The sequence below is a fragment of the Topomyia yanbarensis genome, chromosome 3, assembly GCF_030247195.1.
Source record: "Topomyia yanbarensis strain Yona2022 chromosome 3, ASM3024719v1, whole genome shotgun sequence".
Taxonomy (NCBI): Eukaryota; Metazoa; Arthropoda; class Insecta; order Diptera; family Culicidae; genus Topomyia; species Topomyia yanbarensis.
Window position 1 is genome coordinate 282829316 of NC_080672.1, and position 23443 is coordinate 282852758.

General features: G+C 38.0%; 1 protein-coding gene across 4 annotated transcripts in view; it reads right to left on the bottom strand.

Annotated features, from left to right (window-relative positions):
* The window catches only part of LOC131689207 (potassium voltage-gated channel protein Shal), a 642177-nt gene that overhangs the window by 482594 nt on the left and 136140 nt on the right, over positions 1-23443 (bottom strand). The gene's annotated exons all lie outside the window — the stretch shown is intronic.

Below are 23443 nucleotides of genomic sequence, written 5' to 3' on the forward strand. Positions count from 1 at the left end.
CGTCGGCGTAAGCTAGATTCTTGTCCCAGACTGAGTAGACCGCTACGAGACACTACCAACTGCGGCTCATCGGAGTACCAGCAAACAGGACGTCCTGCTTCACCGAAATCGCCGCACTGACCATGACTCGTTATTGTTTGGCTGAGTTTCGGTGAACTTCTCTCGCTGGGGAATTCTCCATCGGAATAGACTAGATCCATCGTCGCACAGTGGGACGGAATCAAAAAAAGCCGGACATTGATATTTGCGACGAAACTATTGGTTATGGCACTTTGATGTCTTCGGAAAGGTTTCTTCATTTTTTAAGTAGTTTAATATAATGTTGGAAAAAATTTATTTAAGGGGGTATATACGCAGATAAAAAAATAACTTTGCAAGTTGTTGCCAAAATTGATAGTCATGTATAGAAAGTTTGTAGACGAAATGATTTTAATAAACATTTGAAATATTATAGTTCATTCCATATATTTCGACATTCAAAGTAAATTTTTTGTTATTAACATGCTCATAAGTCATCAATGTCCTGCCAATTATCTTCTTCGTTATTGAATGAACAAGGTATTAATATAACCGAGTATTCTAAGCAACGAAATACCTTGTTCATCCAATGACGAAGAAGATAATTGGCAGGACACTGATGACTTATGAGCATGTTAATAACAAAAAAATTAACTTTGAATGTCGGAATATATGGAATGAACTATAATATTTCAAATGTTTATTAATTTCACATAATAGTTTGTTTTTCATGCTTCATAATACAAATAATTTATTGAAATACTAGTCTATTTTACCCCACATTATTCCAAGGATCCTATTAGATCCCGCTATGATTTATATATGTATAAATACGGTATTTCTTGCTGAACATCAAAAAAATAAATTTAGCTGCTACTACCTGCTACTCTACAAACCATAGCCTCTTAAAGTTAGTCCAAAAAAAACAAAAAAAAACAGACATACACCCTAAAAACGAAGAGATAGCAAGTCGGTCTATTCCACAAAAAGGTGTGTTTTGAAAGCATCTACAACTTTCTAGAACATTGAGAAACTGTTAAAAATCAAATAAAAAAGTTAAAATGAAAAAACACTTTTTAAGGAGGTATTCCGACATGTACTTCAATTTCACCCAATAACTTTTTTCGCTTAACAGATAGCCATTTTGCTACTTCAACAAAATTTCATAAAATCATTTCGTCTACAAACTTTCTTTACATGACTATCAATTTTGGCAACAACTTGCAAAGTTATTTTTTTTATCTGCGTATATACCCCCTTAAATAAAATTTTTCCAACATTATATTAAACTACTTAAAAATGAAGAAACCTTTCCGAAGACATCAAAGTGCCATAACCAATAGTTTCGTCGCAAATATCAATGTCCGGCTTTTTTTGATTTCGGCCCACTGTGCGTCGTACCGAGCAGCTCGCGAACAAGTCGGGAGCTCAACTAGTAAGCGATGCTGAATGATACGAGAAGGGAGTTGCGCTGCTGAATGGCACAAGGGTGCCGAGTCGTGGTGCCTGAATGGCACAAGGGAGCCGAAGAGCTCGGTAAATTAGATAATCTGTCTTTGCCGTCCAGATTGTCTTCGTAGGGGAAGAGGACTAAGTCTCGACCCACAGGCAGCTTTTCGACCGCCGCACAGTGGCCGGAGGCTGGCCAAAACCTCAAAAATTTATTCTTTAAATATTGATATTTTATATTTTTCCTAAATTTCTCATATATTGAATGATATACATTCAAAATTTTATGATCATTGGATAAGAACACGATTTTTAACACGAGTTTAAACGCACCAAAGTCTGGATTTTTTATAGATTTTCATTTCCGAAACCACCATTGCTCTGTTCACTTCAAATACATGTTACTCTTTTGATTTTGGTCCGATTTTAGCACAACTAGTTTCATTGTGTAGAGGAACGAAAGAACTTTGTTAATGAGTAAAATACATTTGGTAAATTTGCTTGGTAGTTCCACTTTTTAGTTTAAATATGTTTAAGGTGATCAGATCCAAAATACTTTTTTCGCTAATGTATTCTGTACAAATTTCGGAATCATTTCGGAACGGTCACATAGTATACATTCTATGTGAAATTACCTCTACTTTTCGAATATCATAGTCTCGTTCTGCGCCTAGGTGCGCAAAAAGGTTTAAGGAGATTTTGAGGCTTTGTTGCTGATATGGAGACACATGGTGTTTTGTGTAAAATAGTTAGACAATCTACAGTAAACCAACACGTTATACAATGGATTTAAAGTAGTGTTCTTCATTTTTTATGAGATTGCTGACATTGGTGAACAGTAACGGAAAATCTATCATGAAAACTGGATCATAGTTATAAGAAAGGTTCAATGACACTGTATGGAAAAATGCATTTAATGTTTTACGACTTTTGACATCAAAAATGAGCTCAGCACCTCAAAATTAGCTTAAATTGTGATTTTCAGCCAAATTAGGTAACATTTGAAGTTTTGTCCGACTTTTGTTTGAAGAGCCGCCACTGTGCGCCGTGTAGCAATTGCCAGTCTGTGTCGATCGTGGAGAACTGGGTGTGTCTCAAGAAGTGGTGCTGTTACCCCTCCAGAAGGAACTAACTACTAAGTAGTTGAATTTGCGTGGGTTCTATGCGCATAAAAAACCCCTCCTCGGAGTAATGTCGTAAGGTAGTGCCGGGAAGGAATCAGGTTTGCGGCAAGAGCAAAGGTTTTTAGCGAGTCTGGTGGTGGCAGTCCAAACCCGTTCCCTGAGACGTTAGGGTTTGGACATTTTTCCTGCATTTCCAGGGCTTTTTTGAAAAGGTTTTTTACCTGACGAGTGCGTTTCGAACCAAGGCCGTCCCATGGCTGCCAGAACGCCGCTACGAACAATGGCCTTGTACAAACTTTTTTATACGCGAATCGACAAACCCGTTTAACTAAATACTGTAAACACTTATACCATTCAAAAAATGCAAACAAAAAAATCAATTTTTTGGAAATTTCAAATGAAAACCTTCTCTTAAATGATCCAGGTTACGTAGCCAAACCGTATTTATCCGTATTTTTAAATGACTTCCTAAAGCGGTCCAAAATACTCCCGTTACCGTATATAACAAATTGTAATCATATGGGAACAAGAGTTAAAGCGAGAACGTGACGTAGCATGTTTTTACTAAAGTCTAGATAATCTCTAGTTCTAAGACAAGTCGACAGCTTTGTCTAATTAAAATTCATTCTCGAATTATATTTCACGTTCTTAAAATGAGCTACATTTTAAAAGTCGCCGTGATCGTGTACTGCACACAACCCTTTAATTTTTTACATTCGTGAGATCCCAGTATACATTTTCTTTTTCAGAAGAGTTCTCGGAGATCAGTTATAATAACATTAAAGAAAAAAATTTGGGAACATAAATATAAACAATATGGGTATAAATTCCCCTTGAGAAAAAAATAAATGTCTTTCCAGAAAAAGCTTTGCAACCGATTTTCTTGTTCCTCCTGACTGCGTATAACCCCTTTAAAACAATTACACATTATGTACTGTTTTGTTTATCTTACAACCTCGATATCGAACAAATATTACACGACTCGAACCTTCATCGTTCGTATTTCATGGATACATCTCACTCTCCATGGGTGCTGCTGCCGAAAGTGTGAGCCAATAAACAAGGCGCCATCAACATTGGTGGCTGGTCACGAATCAAGGAGCTTTACTTTGCCAACAACTACCAATACATACTGTTGCTGGGAATGCTGCTGCTGCCGACTGCTACTGATACGGCTACTACTACACTCACAGCCGAACAGAACGAAATAAACCCTCAGGCAAGGTCAATGCTTGAGAGCGAGAGTTTTCCCATTAAGTCAGCATCGTCGCCAGCAGCGAGTTACGAAGAAGAAAAACCAAAAAGCCTTTAATGTTTGGCATGGAAGGCACGGCATCGAGTAAAAGGATTCTCACGAACGTCTCCAAGCCAGAAATAGAAACTCAAGTGTGTGTTGGGATGAATAAATCAGAAAACAAAAGCTTTTCCGTAGTTTTATGGGAAGACGAATTGATTGGTGGGGCTGTGCAGAGCACGGCCTGGACCACAACCGCAACGAGTTTGACGATTGTGTGCGAAAAAACGAATGGCGTCAGGCTGGAAACAGAGGAAACTGTGGGGTGGTAAGACGATCGACTAACAAAACTATGGGTTGGGTTTGAGCAAAACGAAAACGGTGTAGTGTCACCTAAACGAGTTTAAGCGACCGTGAGGAGCGTATCAATTGATTTTTGGTTGGTTGGTTGGATGGTTACCATGTGATTCAGTGCTCTGAGCTAGGTAACAGAGAGAAAATATACACTTTTTTCACCCTTGCTAAATGGATCATGTCTGTATTTCTGATGTAACCGTTTCCAAAAGCGACTTCTGGAATGTGACTGGTTAAGGAAGAGTAATGTGGATTTATTTCCATATTTCGAGTTATGTGCTATTCGTTTCCGTCATGATTTGTATGGAACTGCTATAAACTCGTAATGCAATGTTAGCCCCGTAAGGTAAGTTATTTTGGTCAGTATGACTATTCACTTTGTGCCCGGAAGGTTGGAACCAACTAGAGGTTGAAAGAAATATGTTTCATGTTGGAAAAATTGCTTCCGATGAAAAAATGTGCGCCATGTTATGTAACAAAATAGAAATAGCTTCTACCCGCACAAGCTTTTAAGCATCTTCAGATTCACCGTGAACACCCAAAACATCAAAGACTTACATTCCAGGAAAGAAGTTATTTTCCAATTTACCCAATCAAGGATGCAAAAAATTCAGTATGGTCGGAGGCATAAAATTGATTGATTTTTTCCGTCAAAATCCCTCCCATTTTCACGACAAGCTTAGAAAGTATCTCCCCTTCCGTTCGTTTATCTACATTCAGGCACTCGCATGTCTTCGGATTTTCTTACCCGAATCAAGTCCCCACGTCCCAAGTCGTGTCGATTTGAATGTGGCTCCAAACCCAAAGACATTTTAATAATGCTCGAGCGGTGGTAGTGACAAGTGGCACACGGTTGGGCGGTCGGCAGCAGTCGGTGGTATAACAAATTACCCACGATAAAGATCTGTCAATAAATCGGAATATATAATCTGTGGCATGAATAATAATAAGTGCCATAAAATTGCGCGTCAAATGGCAGGTAGTGGTGTTGATTTACCGAGAACGAACCGCTAACTGTAGTTGAGCTGCCACCTTTAGTTTGTTTAATTGTAAGGAAGGAAGTTCGAAGACCTTTTGTAGAAGGAGAGTGCTATTTCAGCATTCCCACAAATTCAACTAATCTCAAGAGAACAATGAAATCAAGAGCGTACGTGAGTGTGCTAAAAATTACTTGCCTTACAGGCGTTGTAGACGAGTAGGTGGAAATGTAAATAATTTGATAATATCATCGTAGGCGGCACCGGCTTATTGGAGAAGGAAGGTTGCTCATTGCTGACAATTTATGTCTTATTCGCGATTTGGGAAACTAATATTTTTGTGTTAAGAATACCTTGTGCTGACGCAGTTTCTATGTAAGAAATCGAGAACAATTTATTCAATTACACCGTCTTAAAATTATCCTGTTTTAATCCTCTCGTTCTAAATTGGGGCCAGTGAGAAAAGTGCATCTGTTTAGGATGTTTATAGTTTTTCCCAAAGCCGTTTTAACGGCAACTTATAGGGTAACAAACTTTTGGACCCAAATGTGGTGATAAATTTCTAAATTATATATTTTTTTGAAAGGTCCTTATAAAAATTAATATGAATATCAAAGTTATTGGCAGTGCATGTCAACATCATATGATACGAATCAACGAGTGTCGTTTCGATTTAATCGCTAGTGGAGACTGGATTAGTAATCAACGAAAAGAATGTAAACTGAGCCCGTGTTAAACAAGGAAATCGAAAGGAACTACTGCTTTATTTATTGTGCAAAGTAAATATTTTTGTACATTAAAATAAAACATACGTGCACTGAAATAGAGAATTTTAAATTAAGCTCAATACGAATCTGACGTCCTGCCACAAGCAGAAAATCTACTCGACTAATTGCACAGCGAAACGAAATATTTTTTTTTGGGAACAGAACAAAAAAAATGACGAAACTTTGGCGTCCCAGGAAACCTCTGGTGAACATTTTTTTTGAAAAAAAAAAATGGAACGGGGCACAGTTTAAAACCTAAGTTTGTATGGAGAAAAAGATGTGTGCAAGAGAGACGATTTTCAATGAAAATCAGTTCGGTTCCTCATCTTGCTCAGTTCAAAAGCTATAAATCACTCCGCTGTTGTAGCAGGTTCAGTGATCAAATTTACCCGGGCGCCGCCGTTTCGCCTATTTCCAAAAGCAAAAATCATTTGAACGATTCTAGACTCCCGCCCACTTCGCCTGAAATTTCTGAAATTGGTGCTATGGTAAAATATGGAGGAAAAATATATTAAATGCTATAACTTTTGAAGTAGTAATCAATTACAATTTATACCTCTTTTTAAAGAAAATAATCGTAGTATTTGAATAGAGATATTTTTTATTCTAGAAAAATACGGGAAAGTGGGGAATTGGATAATTTGGCCCCAAAATCCCCTATTTTTAATAATTTTTCTACTCCGTGATGCAAATTATACATATTTTGTAGTTTTTCTAATGTGAAAAAATCTCACAAATCGAACGAAACCTTTTTGACCTTTGTCCGAATACAAGAAGTTGGGGTCATTTAGTCATTCATATTAAATTTTATAATTTTTTCGTGCATATATCTCTATTATTCTTCAATCAATTTTCATAAAACGTAACTTGTTGAGCGTGGAAAATTCTTGGGAATGCTACTAAAATGGATTCGATGGCGGTAAAATGCAGAAACATCAAATGTTTTAACATTATCTCTACAAATCACATTTTTTCATTAAATGTCCTAATACCTCAACTTCCCCTATTTTTACAGGATGGAAACTTTTCTCATGTAATCCCCAAACGTATTTTACACTAAAATTAGTAAATTAAATAAAAATTTTGTTGTTAGATGGAGTTAATATGTGCGATTTTATGATAAAAATATGAAATCGAGACTATTTGTCAAATAATTTGATGTTTCTGAATTTTACCGGAAACAAATCTATTTTTATTTTGTTCCTAAGGATTTTCCATGCCCAACGAGGTACAATTTATTAAAATTGATTGAAGAATAATAGAAATATATGCACGAGAAAATGATAAAATTTAATATGAATGACAAAAGGCCCTATAACCCCAACTTCTCGTATTCGGACAAAGATCAAAAAGGTTCCGTTCGATTTGTGAGATTTTTTCACATTAGAAAAACTGCAAAATATGTATGATTTGCATCACGGAGCAGAACCATTATTAAAAATAGGGGATTTTGGGGCTAAAATGACCCATTACCCCACTTTCCCGCATTTTTCTAGAATCAAAAATATTTCTATTCAAATACTAAGTTTATTTTCTTTAAAAAGAGGTATAAATTGGAATTTTTTGATTGCTACTTCAAAAGCTATAGTACCCAAGCAGCACTTGCAACATGTTCTAGAAAAACAACAAAAGTTATATGTTGCATTACAATGACAACAGAATTGCAAAAAACATGACTGTTGCATGTGTGAAACACAGCTGCTGCACGTTACATCTTAGTTATTTATTTGTGGTGCTTATGTTTTCTGAAACAATCAACTTTGACACATATTATTGATGTTTTTTGCAACGTGTTTGTGACTCTACTGCACAGCTAAAACAATTTTGTTGCAAGCATCATCGCGTAAACTGGAGATGACATTATTATTCAACTTGTCAGCAAATTTGATTCCGGATGCACTTATAAAACTTTTACTCAACTTCAGTTTGTAACATAGTACAAATAAAAACAACCGCCATATTTATTGATAGAATGAATTCTTTCTCGATAAAAGTTGCTAACGAACAGTTAATATGCATAGATTTTTTGATTTGAACCCAAAATTTTCATCATTATTATGCTTCAAATTTTTTATTACTCTCGAAAAAAGCATATTTGAGCACAGTTCTTTGCGTACGACAAATAATTCACAAAATAAGTACAAAATTTATTGAGTTTATATCAACGTTGTTTTAAGGCCCTTTAAAAATATCAAAGTATTTTCAAAAATTACTCGATTCAATTTTGTTGGATAAACATTTTCACCCACATTAATGATATTGTCATATTTGAATGCGAACATAATATTTATACTTTGTTTGCATAACAATTTCATGAAATCGCTAGCATTATTGCAACAATCTTTGTTGTTATTATGATTCTTGGTACATCATTCGGAACAAATGAACATGTTGCCTATAAGCTCCGCCTCTTACGCTTTTTTAATTGCATAACAGTTGAATAACGCTTGCTGCAGTAATATTTTCACAAATTAATAAGTGACATTGGTGTTGTAAAAACAGCTTATCAACATACCGTGTTGCTTGGGTATTTAATATAGTTTTCCTCTATATTTTCCCATAGTACCAATTTCGAAAATTTCAAGCGAAGTGGGCCGGAATCTAGAATTGTCCAAATGATGTGAAATTTGGCATCTGAGCTTACTTTGGCATTTGTCACAATATAAGAGGGGAGGGAGGGGGGGGGCTATGAGAATTAAAAATTTTTTTGGAATGCCCTACTCAACATAGTAGAAATTAGTGCTGTGCAATTCCATCATTTACGTCATGCAGTACTGATTATGTTCAAAAACATCATTCAAGCGGAATCATTCGCTTCGCAGAACAACTTGAACCACGTCGTCGAATATAATGACATTTTACAACGTATATTGATAATGACAGTATTGAAATAAATTTCATGACCTGGCACCACGTACTAGTTCCGCCACTATCAAACAACTCATGTCAAAATACGGAGAGGTGGATAGTGTTAAGGAAGATACTTGGAGCAATTGCTTCCCAGGACTTCGCAACATCGTTCGTATAGTGAGGATGCGGCAGACAAAACCTATTCCCTCCTACTTGACCATATCAGGCAGATACCCTCAAGCTATTGCACATTCTCAACGAACACTTGTCACGTACCCAGGGCAGATTCCTACGTGCCAATATTGCGATCAGGAAAACTTTGCGCAGAAACTGGTAAGGAAATTCCCCCTGCTACGACCAAAGCCGGTATACAATCGTCAGCTAAACCACAACCGACAGCGGACTGGGCAGTAACAAACACCAGCTCAACAACGATCGGGCACAGTACCACTAAACCAACTGCCATTACCAACATCGAAGTAACAACGATTACAGCAAATATCTCCAAACCAACAACCAACACCACCAATAAAGAATCAAACACAGATGAAGAAAGATTTACAGCAGCGACCCGGAAGCACAAGAAACAAACAAGAACATCCGACCGTGAGCATCATGAATGCAGTACCGATGACGACATGGACGTGAACGAAAACGCGAGAGAAGACGGACCGAATGACCCTCAAGGTGCTGCAGACAACGCACCTAATATTTCACCACCAAGGAAGAGGATCTCAACACGCAGCAGCAGGCCACGTCAACAAGAACCTAGGGACAGTTGAAGTTAATTTTAATTTTTACATATTGTAAAAATCGTAAAAGACCCACGGCTCAGTTATGCTAACGCACAGAGCCATGTCAAATAAATGAGAAAAAAATCAATGAACATGGTCATCTACAATTTTCGCATGTCTTACATAAAATGCATATTACATCGAAAAAGGAATCTATGCAATTCTTTAGCTCAATCGGACATCATTAAGTGGGTGCGGTGTTTGAATATTGATTTTATAACATTCGAAAAAATCCAAAGTGAGAAGTACATGAAATGTTGAAAATCGGATTTTTTTTGTCGAAATATGTCTAAAAATAGCATGAAACATCAGCATCTGGTGTCAAAACAAACGAAAACCGCCAAAAAGCAATTTAATTTTTTTTTAGTTCTAAGGACTTTAATAAAATTTTTAGAATCAAAAATTTTATTGTAATGGCTGTGTGATTTCTAAAAAAAATCCCAACGAACTGAGCTTGGGAGCAGAACAAATATAAAGATGGCAAGGATTTAGGGTTCCAACTTATTCATCGTGAAGAAATGTTTGAAGAATATTCGAACGGGACTTCATAGTTAAAAACCAAAGTTTTGTGAAACTTTAAAAAATAACTTTAAGGCCCCCTCCATTTTTTTTTCAAAAAATTCTTCACCACTTCCTAGGACCCCAAACTTTCGCCATTTTTTTTCGTTCTGCTTCCCGATCATGTATTGAACAGTGTTTTACTATCCCGCTCACAAGCTCAAAGCACAACATTTGCCTACCTTGAACTCCATTGAACGATTATTAGTAGGGAGAATGGAAAATTGTGAATCAAACATGACGATGAAACCAAACCTAGTTGCTCAAAAATGTCAAGAAGCTATACTAAGCATGTTCTGACTAAATATAACGGTTGTCTTTTAAAGAACGACGAAACTTATAAAATAACGGACTTTGGACAAATCCTTGGTCCAACTATAAACTTTCAGTTTGCATTCAATCATCCGCTCGTATGGGCGTCCAAGTTTTCAAGTGGCTAATACTAGTGCTGAAGTGTTGAATCGTGATCCACAGTCGAAGCTAAGTGATGATTATCTAACTTATTTTGGTGATAGAGTTCACGTGACATCGTACAGTTTCCTTAATCCAAGAATCTTTTCTCAGGTAGATTCATGAACCCCGCCGTAGGGGGTTCAGTAAACACCACACAAAACAGAATAATGACGATACTACTGATCCCAAGAGTCCCGATCAGCAGAAAAATTCGAATTAAGAATACTAACCGACACAAACTCTATCCATCTACAGCAAAATCTCCTTTTGTTGTCTAGATTCGCCAAACACAAAAACCGATCAATATGCTTCTTGTATCGGCGGAGTTACACAAATGTTTCAAATCCGTTAACCTTATTGAAAAGGTTCATTACTCGAAACTCAAGGTAACATTTTCAGATCGTATAAAGGTAAATCTTGCGGTCCAAAACGAGCTTCTTAGCAAACTTTACAGGGTGTATATTCCGTCGGTAGAAGTAGAAATTGACGGAGTTGTGGAAGATGCTGATATCGATTTAAGCTATATAAATGAAAATGGCCTAGAAAAATTTGAAGACGGTAGAGTGAATTGTGCCAAGGTTGCAACTGAAGTTATGTGCGATTTATTCGATTTCAGAATCACTAAATGGAACTAGTTGAAAAAATTTACAACATGATGACAAAATTTAGAACAAAATGTATCACTGTTTGCACGGACTTACCCTTCTCAATAATTGGACGCGTCTTGGGTGCTAATCAAAATCATTACATTACAGTGAAGACCCTATTTTATCACTGGCTGTGGTCCACTAGGAGGTTGATAACTCTATTATCTTTCTCCGGACAAAACCAGCCTAGAGGCCGTGTGGCATCCGGCGGGTTGAAGTATGTCAACCAAGAATTGATCCACTGGGTTCCTGTTCCCATGTCGTAGGGGGCGACTGAAAACAGGAGTCCTCAAGTCAAGGTGTTACTCCGTGCCGAGGACTGAATGGCTGGCAGGACTAAAATATTGGGAACAGAACAAAAAAAATGACGAAACTTTGGCGTCCCAGGAAACCTCTGGTGAACATTTTTTTTGAAAAAAAAAATGGAACGGGGCACAGTTTAAAACCTAAGTTTGTATGGAGAAAAAGATGTGTGCAAGAGAGACGATTTTCAATGAAAATCAGTTCGGTTCCTCATCTTGCTCAGTTCAAAAGCTATAAATCACTCCGCTGTTGTAGCAGGTTCAGTGATCAAATTTACCCGGGCGCCGCCGTTTCGCCTATTTCCAAAAGCAAAAATCATTTGAACGATTCTAGACTCCCGCCCACTTCGCCTGAAATTTCTGAAATTGGTGCTATGGTAAAATATGGAGGAAAAATATATTAAATGCTATAACTTTTGAAGTAGTAATCAATTACAATTTATACCTCTTTTTAAAGAAAATAATCGTAGTATTTGAATAGAGATATTTTTTATTCTAGAAAAATACGGGAAAGTGGGGAATTGGATAATTTGGCCCCAAAATCCCCTATTTTTAATAATTTTTCTACTCCGTGATGCAAATTATACATATTTTGTAGTTTTTCTAATGTGAAAAAATCTCACAAATCGAACGAAACCTTTTTGACCTTTGTCCGAATACAAGAAGTTGGGGTCATTTAGTCATTCATATTAAATTTTATAATTTTTTCGTGCATATATCTCTATTATTCTTCAATCAATTTTCATAAAACGTAACTTGTTGAGCGTGGAAAATTCTTGGGAATGCTACTAAAATGGATTCGATGGCGGTAAAATGCAGAAACATCAAATGTTTTAACATTATCTCTACAAATCACATTTTTTCATTAAATGTCCTAATACCTCAACTTCCCCTATTTTTACAGGATGGAAACTTTTCTCATGTAATCCCCAAACGTATTTTACACTAAAATTAGTAAATTAAATAAAAATTTTGTTGTTAGATGGAGTTAATATGTGCGATTTTATGATAAAAATATGAAATCGAGACTATTTGTCAAATAATTTGATGTTTCTGAATTTTACCGGAAACAAATCTATTTTTATTTTGTTCCTAAGGATTTTCCATGCCCAACGAGGTACAATTTATTAAAATTGATTGAAGAATAATAGAAATATATGCACGAGAAAATGATAAAATTTAATATGAATGACAAAAGGCCCTATAACCCCAACTTCTCGTATTCGGACAAAGATCAAAAAGGTTCCGTTCGATTTGTGAGATTTTTTCACATTAGAAAAACTGCAAAATATGTATGATTTGCATCACGGAGCAGAACCATTATTAAAAATAGGGGATTTTGGGGCTAAAATGACCCATTACCCCACTTTCCCGCATTTTTCTAGAATCAAAAATATTTCTATTCAAATACTAAGTTTATTTTCTTTAAAAAGAGGTATAAATTGGAATTTTTTGATTGCTACTTCAAAAGCTATAGTACCCAAGCAGCACTTGCAACATGTTCTAGAAAAACAACAAAAGTTATATGTTGCATTACAATGACAACAGAATTGCAAAAAACATGACTGTTGCATGTGTGAAACACAGCTGCTGCACGTTACATCTTAGTTATTTATTTGTGGTGCTTATGTTTTCTGAAACAATCAACTTTGACACATATTATTGATGTTTTTTGCAACGTGTTTGTGACTCTACTGCACAGCTAAAACAATTTTGTTGCAAGCATCATCGCGTAAACTGGAGATGACATTATTATTCAACTTGTCAGCAAATTTGATTCCGGATGCACTTATAAAACTTTTACTCAACTTCAGTTTGTAACATAGTACAAATAAAAACAACCGCCATATTTATTGATAGAATGAATTCTTTCTCGATAAAAGTTGCTGACGAACAGTTAATATGCATAGATTTTTTGATTTGAACCCAAAATTTTCATCATTATTATGCTTCAAATTTTTTATTACTCTCGAAAAAAGCATATTTGAGCACAGTTCTTTGCGTACGACAAATAATTCACAAAATAAGTACAAAATTTATTGAGTTTATATCAACGTTGTTTTAAGGCCCTTTAAAAATATCAAAGTATTTTCAAAAATTACTCGATTCAATTTTGTTGGATAAACATTTTCACCCACATTAATGATATTGTCATATTTGAATGCGAACATAATATTTATACTTTGTTTGCATAACAATTTCATGAAATCGCTAGCATTATTGCAACAATCTTTGTTGTTATTATGATTCTTGGTACATCATTCGGAACAAATGAACATGTTGCCTATAAGCTCCGCCTCTTGCGCTTTTTTAATTGCATAACAGTTGAATAACGCTTGCTGCAGTAATATTTTCACAAATTAATAAGTGACATTGGTGTTGTAAAAACAGCTTATCAACATACCGTGTTGCTTGGGTATTTAATATAGTTTTCCTCTATATTTTCCCATAGTACCAATTTCGAAAATTTCAAGCGAAGTGGGCCGGAATCTAGAATTGTCCAAATGATGTGAAATTTGGCATCTGAGCTTACTTTGGCATTTGTCACAATATAAGAGGGGAGGGAGGGGGGGGGCTATGAGAATTAAAAAATTTTTTGGAATGCCCTACTCAACATAGTAGAAATTAGTGCTGTGCAATTCCATCATTTACGTCATGCAGTACTGATTATGTTCAAAAACATCATTCAAGCGGAATCATTCGCTTCGCAGAACAACTTGAACCACGTCGTCGAATATAATGACATTTTACAACGTATATTGATAATGACAGTATTGAAATAAATTTCATGACCTGGCACCACGTACTAGTTCCGCCACTATCAAACAACTCATGTCAAAATACGGAGAGGTGGATAGTGTTAAGGAAGATACTTGGAGCAATTGCTTCCCAGGACTTCGCAACATCGTTCGTATAGTGAGGATGCGGCAGACAAAACCTATTCCCTCCTACTTGACCATATCAGGCAGATACCCTCAAGCTATTGCACATTCTCAACGAACACTTGTCACGTACCCAGGGCAGATTCCTACGTGCCAATATTGCGATCAGGAAAACTTTGCGCAGAAACTGGTAAGGAAATTCCCCCTGCTACGACCAAAGCCGGTATACAATCGTCAGCTAAACCACAACCGACAGCGGACTGGGCAGTAACAAACACCAGCTCAACAACGATCGGGCACAGTACCACTAAACCAACTGCCATTACCAACATCGAAGTAACAACGATTACAGCAAATATCTCCAAACCAACAACCAACACCACCAATAAAGAATCAAACACAGATGAAGAAAGATTTACAGCAGCGACCCGGAAGCACAAGAAACAAACAAGAACATCCAACCGTGAGCATCATGAATGCAGTACCGATGACGACATGGACGTGAACGAAAACGCGAGAGAAGACGGACCGAATGACCCTCAAGGTGCTGCAGACAACGCACCTAATATTTCACCACCAAGGAAGAGGATCTCAACACGCAGCAGCAGGCCACGTCAACAAGAACCTAGGGACAGTTGAAGTTAATTTTAATTTTTACATATTGTAAAAATCGTAAAAGACCCACGGCTCAGTTATGCTAACGCACAGAGCCATGTCAAATAAATGAGAAAAAAATCAATGAACATGGTCATCTACAATTTTCGCATGTCTTACATAAAATGCATATTACATCGAAAAAGGAATCTATGCAATTCTTTAGCTCAATCGGACATCATTAAGTGGGTGCGGTGTTTGAATATTGATTTTATAACATTCGAAAAAATCCAAAGTGAGAAGTACATGAAATGTTGAAAATCGGATTTTTTTTGTCGAAATATGTCTAAAAATAGCATGAAACATCAGCATCTGGTGTCAAAACAAACGAAAACCGCCAAAAAGCAATTTAATTTTTTTTTAGTTCTAAGGACTTTAATAAAATTTTTAGAATCAAAAATTTTATTGTAATGGCTGTGTGATTTCTAAAAAAAACCCAACGAACTGAGCTTGGGAGCAGAACAAATATAAAGATGGCAAGGATTTAGGGTTCCAACTTATTCATCGTGAAGAAATGTTTGAAGAATATTCGAACGGGACTTCATAGTTAAAAACCAAAGTTTTGTGAAACTTTAAAAAATAACTTTAAGGCCCCCTCCATTTTTTTTCAAAAAATTCTTCACCACTTCCTAGGACCCCAAACTTTCGCCATTTTTTTTCGTTCTGCTTCCCGATCATGTATTGAACAGTGTTTTACTATCCCGCTCACAAGCTCAAAGCACAACATTTGCCTACCTTGAACTCCATTGAACGATTATTAGTAGGGAGAATGGAAAATTGTGAATCAAACATGACGATGAAACCAAACCTAGTTGCTCAAAAATGTCAAGAAGCTATACTAAGCATGTTCTGACTAAATATAACGGTTGTCTTTTAAAGAACGACGAAACTTATAAAATAACGGACTTTGGACAAATCCTTGGTCCAACTATAAACTTTCAGTTTGCATTCAATCATCCGCTCGTATGGGCGTCCAAGTTTTCAAGTGGCTAATACTAGTGCTGAAGTGTTGAATCGTGATCCACAGTCGAAGCTAAGTGATGATTATCTAACTTATTTTGGTGATAGAGTTCACGTGACATCGTACAGTTTTCTTAATCCAAGAATCTTTTCTCAGGTAGATTCATGAACCCCGCCGTAGGGGGTTCAGTAAACACCACACAAAACAGAATAATGACGATACTACTGATCCCAAGAGTCCCGATCAGCAGAAAAATTCGAATTAAGAATACTAACCGACACAAACTCTATCCATCTACAGCAAAATCTCCTTTTGTTGTCTAGATTCGCCAAACACAAAAACCGATCAATATGCTTCTTGTATCGGCGGAGTTACACAAATGTTTCAAATCCGTTAACCTTATTGAAAAGGTTCATTACTCGAAACTCAAGGTAACATTTTCAGATCGTATAAAGGTAAATCTTGCGGTCCAAAACGAGCTTCTTAGCAAACTTTACAGGGTGTATATTCCGTCGGTACACCCAAAACAAAAATCTCTTGCAATAATTGCAAGCGACAATCACTTGCAAATAATGTTAGCATCGCTTGCAATTTTGCAATTAAAGCCGCTTGCAATTATTGCAAGCATATAAAATCACTTCATCTCTCGCTATACGTACATACGTTTCTTCAACACACTGTCAAAGGATTACCACCACATTCACGTGCCTATGTTGGGTGTTATAGCAACGCACGGCGAGTTTTTATTTTCTGTCTACTTTTTATTCATTCCTCACCAACATCATCAAACGCAGTTTTGTGGTTTATTCATTACACACGGCATCAAATTGCGGATGTGGCGATTGTACGAATTTTAACGGCCTGTTCTTATGTGTAAGGACATATCAGTGCCTGTAGTTAGCGCTATGATATGCAAGGGCCTGAATTCAAATCTGGCTGCGTGTTTTACTTTTTTCATTAATCGTGAAATCATCCAAGTGTTTTATATGACTTTTATCCACTTATTACTATCTGGTAATATAGTTGGGTGGATAACGAATTGCTTAGCGATCTGTTTGTGCAGGGTTCATTTTTCAATGCAAACAGTCTTTTTTTTTTCTAACGCATATTGGTCACCAATACACATACATCGCTAATACGTAGGCAAAATTCGTTTTTTCGGTTTCTTGCATTGCATGCAAGGAAGCTTCTTGCAATTTTCGCACATTACCAGAACGCTTGCAATTTTCGCTCGTGTTTATTGCATTAATGTAAGCGAATCTTACCGGGTACGTTTTGGGTGTAGAAGTAGAAATTGACGGAGTTGTGGAAGATGCTGATATCGATTTAAGCTATATAAATGAAAATGGCCTAGAAAAATTTGAAGACGGTAGAGTGAATTGTGCCAAGGTTGCAACTGAAGTTATGTGCGATTTATTCGATTTCAGAATCACTAAATGGAACTAGTTGAAAAAATTTACAACATGATGACAAAATTTAGAACAAAATGTATCACTGTTTGCACGGACTTACCCTTCTCAATAATTGGACGCGTCTTGGGTGCTAATCAAAATCATTACATTACAGTGAAGACCCTATTTTATCACTGGCTGTGGTCCACTAGGAGGTTGATAACTCTATTATCTTTCTCCGGACAAAACCAGCCTAGAGGCCGTGTGGCATCCGGCGGGTTGAAGTATGTCAACCAAGAATTGATCCACTGGGTTCCTGTTCCCATGTCGTAGGGGGCGACTGAAAACAGGAGTCCTCAAGTCAAGGTGTTACTCCGTGCCGAGGACTGAATGGCTGGCAGGACTAAAATATGCCAGTCGCGCACGGAGTGTCGTGGGTCTTACCCTTGCTGTGTTATGCGAATCTCTGACACAGTGGACGTTCGTTTCTTCGCAAATCGTGGGATTCAAATGATGTTCATGTCCCTAATACCCATTTCGGGGTTCGCTATATGCGATTATAAGCCAACGTGTTTGGTATCTTCTAGTTGCTGTACAACAAGTGCTGATGATGAAATGTGTAGTGCTGTAATCGAATATGGTTAGAGTAGCACAAATTAATCTTCAGCATAAACGTACAGCAACTATGAATCTATCTCGCCTTGTGCAGGAAGGGAAAGCTTCCATAGCTTTGGTTCAGGAACCGTATTTCCATAAAGGAAACTTCTATGTTGGAAAGCTACTTAACCCCGTCTTCGTAGCTTTCAACAAAAATGGCATGACAAATCCACGTGAAATGCCTCGTGCATGTATACTTGCAAATAGTGCAATTGACGCTTGTCTTATATCGGACCTCACAACTCGTGATATTTGTACTGTCATGGTAAATATGACTGTTGACAACATAAACAAGAAATACGTCTATTGTTCGGCATATTTGCCGCATAATGAACCATCACCTTCTGATGATTTCAAAAGGGTTGTATCATACTGTGGCAGAAATGGGTTTCCTCTCATAATCGGCAGTGATGCAAATTCCCACCACATAATTTGGGGCAGCTCTGATATCAATTTGAGAGGCACCGAATTGATGGAATACTTAAGTAGTACAAATCTGCACATTCTTAATGCAGGAAACCGCCCAACTTTTGCACGAGCTGGCAGAGAAGAGGTGTTAGATGTAACTCTCTGCTCTGACAGTATTACGCATGAGTTGACAAACTGGCTCGTACCAAACGAGCTCGAACCGTCGTTATCTGATCATAAGTACATCGTCTTTGATCATTTAAACGTCTCGCTAGATATCGTCACCTATCGTAATCCCAAATCTACGAACTGGGATCTCTACGAAGAGGGCTTGGCGACTAGGTTTCATGGGTATCTTCCGACGATTGAATCTCCAAGTGATTTGGATGAGGTCGTGGATAAAACAAGCTCACTCATAGTAGCAGCATACCAAGAGGCTTGTCCGCTTCGAGTTATGCGTGCTTCTAGAGGAACACCTTGGTGGAATACCGAACTTGTTCGACTCAAAAAGTTATGTAGGAGAGCTTGGAATCGCAGACGCAGGGACGGGTCGGAGGCATTTAAGTTGGCTCGCAAAGCATACAGAAATGCCCTTCGATCCTCTGAGCGAAGTGGTTGGAAAAGCCTCTGCACAAATGTCTCAAGTCTCAACGAGACTAGTAGATTAAATAAGTTACTTTCGAAATCGAAAGATTTTCATGTCAGTTCCATTAGAATTGCTAATGGTGAATACTCATCTGACGAAGATGTAGTACTCAACTGTCTTTTTGACACACACTTTCCAGGTTGTACGGAGCCATCACTGACGACTGCCCCTGAGTTCTTTTCAGGCAGTTCTGATTCTTGGGCATTTGCTCGTAGAATTGTGACAACCGAATCGATCAAATGGGCGATTGAAAGTTTTGCTCCGTATAAGTCTGCGGGAAAGGACGGAATTATTCCAGTTCTACTGCAAAAAGGATATGAACACTTCAAGCATATTTTGAAAAAGGTTCTTACTTGCAGTCTTGCAACAGGATACATTCCATTAGCGTGGCGGGAAATAACTGTCAAATTCATTCCCAAAGGTGGCCGCGTCACTTATGAGGAGGCAAAGAGCTTTAGACCGATCAGTCTGACCTCCTTCCTTCTCAAATCAGTGGAACGTTTAATCGACCACTACATTCGGGATGGTAGCTTGGGCGAGCACCCGCTGCATGCAATGCAACATGCATATCAGCGGGGGAAGTCTACTACCACCCTGTTACACAATGTTGTCTACAACATTGAAAAAGCTTTTTCACAAAAGCAATCAAGTTTAGGAGTTTTTCTCGATATTGAAGGCGCTTTTGACAATGTGTCTTTCGAATCCATTTTGGAAGCAGCACGAGATCATGGAGTACCTTCATATATCACGAACTGGATACACGCAATGCTTAGCAACCGACATCTGTGCTCATCGTTAAGACAAGTAGAGATGAGGAAACTGAGTGTCTGCGGATGTCCTCAAGGTGGTGTGCTGTCACCACTTCTATGGAACCTTGTCGCCGATAGCTTGTTGAGAAAACTAAATGAGCTTGGGTTTCCGACGTATGGTTTCGCCGATGATTATCATATAATGATCACCGGTATTTGCATTAACACACTTTTTGATTTGATGCAACAAGCCTTATGTGTTGTTGAGCGGTGGTGTCTTCATGTTGGACTATCAGTTAATCCAAATAAAACCTCAATGGTGCTTTTCACGCAACGAAGGATTACAACCGGAGCTCGTCCATTGCAGTTTTTTGACTCTGAAATTATTGTCGAAGATCAAGTTAAGTACGTTGGGGTAATTCTCGACTCAAAACTTAATTGGACAGCTCACATCGATTTCAGGATCAAGAAAGCTTGCATGGCCTTTGGCCAATGTAGACGGGCTTTCGGCAAATCTTGGGGACTCAAACCCAAGTACATTCAGTGGATCTACACAACAATTGTTAGACCAATACTGGCATACGGGTACCTAGTTTGGTGGCAGAAGGGAGAAGTCATGACAATCCAATCAAAGTTAAACCATCTTCAGAGGATGGTCTTGATGGCGATGACTGGTGCGTTCTCGACAACGCCTACTGCTGCTCTCGAGGCACTCTTGAACATAAAACCACTACATGTGTTTCTGAAACAAGAAGCACTTTCTTGTTCATACCGTCTTAAGGTTACTGGGCTCTGGAACAGTAACCCAATAGATCGTGTAACTAGCCACACAAGACTGTGGCCCCAAATGGTTACTTGGGATGAGTATACACTTGCTCCCAGTGACCTTACACTCACATGTTGTTTTCCTTCTAAAACTTTCAATGTGAGAATACCTCTTCGTGAGGAATGGCTGTCTGGCTGGATGGAGCGACAACTTGAAGAATACGTAGTTTGTTATACAGACGGTTCTTTGTTGGAGGGCCGAGCCGGTGCTGGTGTCTATTGTCATGAAATGAGATTAAACCAATCTCATTCGCTTGGTAGATACTGTACCGTATTCCAAGCAGAAATCTTTGCGATTCTGTGTGGCGTACAATCCGCACTTCAACAGGGAATTTGCGGTAAAAGAATCTATTTTTGCTCTGACAGTCAGGCTGCCCTGAAAGCACTTAGTTCGGCAGATTCGAGATCGAAATTAGTAATCGCATGTCGAACTCAAATCGAAGAACTTAGCATTTCAAATGCTATCTACCTTCTATGGGTACCCGGTCATTCCGGTATTACTGGAAATGAATGGGCGGACGAATTGGCTAGAGCTGGCGCAGCGACTGATTTCGTTGGTCCAGAACCAGTTCTACCACTGTCAATAAGTTGGATAAAGCACAAGATTCGCTCTTGGGCTGCATTCGAACATGCCAACCATTGGCGTAGCTTGCAAACTTGCGTTCAAACAAAGGCTTTTCTGCCGGATGTGAATCCGAAAATGTCAAGAAATTTGTTGCATTTTTCCAAGCACAACTGCAGTATTCTGGTCAGGGCACTGACTGGACATTGCAAACTCAATTATCACATGGCTACTATTCAGCGCGCTGAGTATTATTCATGTGATCTTTGTGAATCCGATTACGGAACATCATATCATTTGATATGCAATTGCCCTGTATTAATGCAATTGCGCATCCGGATTTTTGGTTCTCCATACATAGATGAACCTATGTACAGAGAGCTGAAATTTAAGGATATGCTTTTGTTCCTAACCCAGTGTGGTAAAGAGCTATAGTTTTTTAGCCGTATTTGAATGATAATATCTCTTCGGGGGTGTCGTCGTTCTGTTATCTCAATATCCCCTCGGGGGTGTTGATATATCCGCTCACTGTTTGAGTAGAGGTTCTAAATCCCTCCGGGGGTTGGAAGTTTTATTCCTGCTGTTGTAGCACCTGCAGATCGTTCAGCATCACTCCGGGGGTGCAGAATGCTCTGTTATAATTGTTCTGTGTCGTTGTTTTCCTTACCCCTAACCTTACCACTTCCCCAATCCTTCCCATCAGGAAAATGATGAAAAGACGATTCTTGGCAAGGCACAAATCTCCGATCAACATGGGGAACGTGCCATTTGAGCCAGACGCTACTGATTCCTGATTCCTGATATTCCGTCGGTAGAAGTAGAAATTGACGGAGTTGTAGAAGATGCTGATATCGATTTAAGCTATATAAATGAAAATGGCCTAGAAAAATTTGAAGACGGTAGAGTGAATTGTGCCAAGGTTGCAACTGAAGTTATGTGCGATTTATTCGATTTCAGAATCACTAAATGGAACTAGTTGAAAAAATTTACAACATGGTGACAAAATTTAGAACAAAATGTATCACTGTTTGCACGGACTCACCCTTCTCAATAATTGGACGCGTCTTGGGTGCTAATCAAAATCATTACATTACAGTGAAGACCCTATTTTATCAGCCCCCGATTTTGCATAAACCCGATTTTATCAAGCGTTTTTGCCCGATTTTGTCAACCTCAAATAAAAGTTGACAGTTTATAGTTTGGTGGACTCTAGCAGACGAAACAAGTTGAATTCGAGGAAGAAAAATTTAAACTAAATAATAAGAAAGGTTCATGAGGGTATATCTAAGGGCTAAACAAGAATATTATAATTACTTCGATTTCTTAAAAAGAAAGAAAAATATATGTACCGATTTTATCAATGTCCCCATTTTATCAGCCTAAAAATCACCATGGGGCTGATAAAATTTGGGTAGAAGTAGTTTAGAGTGTACTGTTTACACTCTATTTTTGTCGCTGTCAGTTTTTCGAAAATTGTTGTCGATAGATAGATATTAGCATGTGTTATAGCAAATAGGCGCGTGGAATGCATGGCTGCTTAAAACAAAAGAAGTTCAGCGTGGCCACTGTGGATTGCGGGAGACTTCTCTAGAGGTTCAATACTAACAATTTAGCGGATAAAAAAGAGGTCGATTATTTTTGCCCTGTACACCAGACGTCCCCCTTAAGACTTTTTTGGTGATATTCAACGGGGAAAACTGATCCAAAACAGGCCCAATGGGACGTCACCATATCCATATCCATAGGGATAGCATAATGGTTAGTGCATTGGGTCGGAATCTCAAAGGTTGTGGGTTTGAATCTCGCCTCTGTGGGAATTTTTAATGTAGAATACATTTAAGCTTTCAATATAGGGGTCCCGTTTCAAAATATCGGCTTCGGCTCCGCGTCAGATTTTGAACGTTAATAACTTTTATCATACTTAACAGAATGATTTGATTTTTAGGCCAATTTGTTGAAAATATGTTCCTCTATGCTGTATTAAAATTTGTGTTGTGACCGGTAGAAATTCGCGGTATCAAACCTTCCACTCGCGACGGAACTTGGAAGCGGGTGATAATTTCAGCAGGCAACGGCGACAGGAAAAAGATATGGTGTGGTGGAACTTCAATTTTATTTGCAGCGATGTGCACTCTCCAACGGTTCAATTCAACTTGTCAGCTCCTTGCGGTCTGACGTATC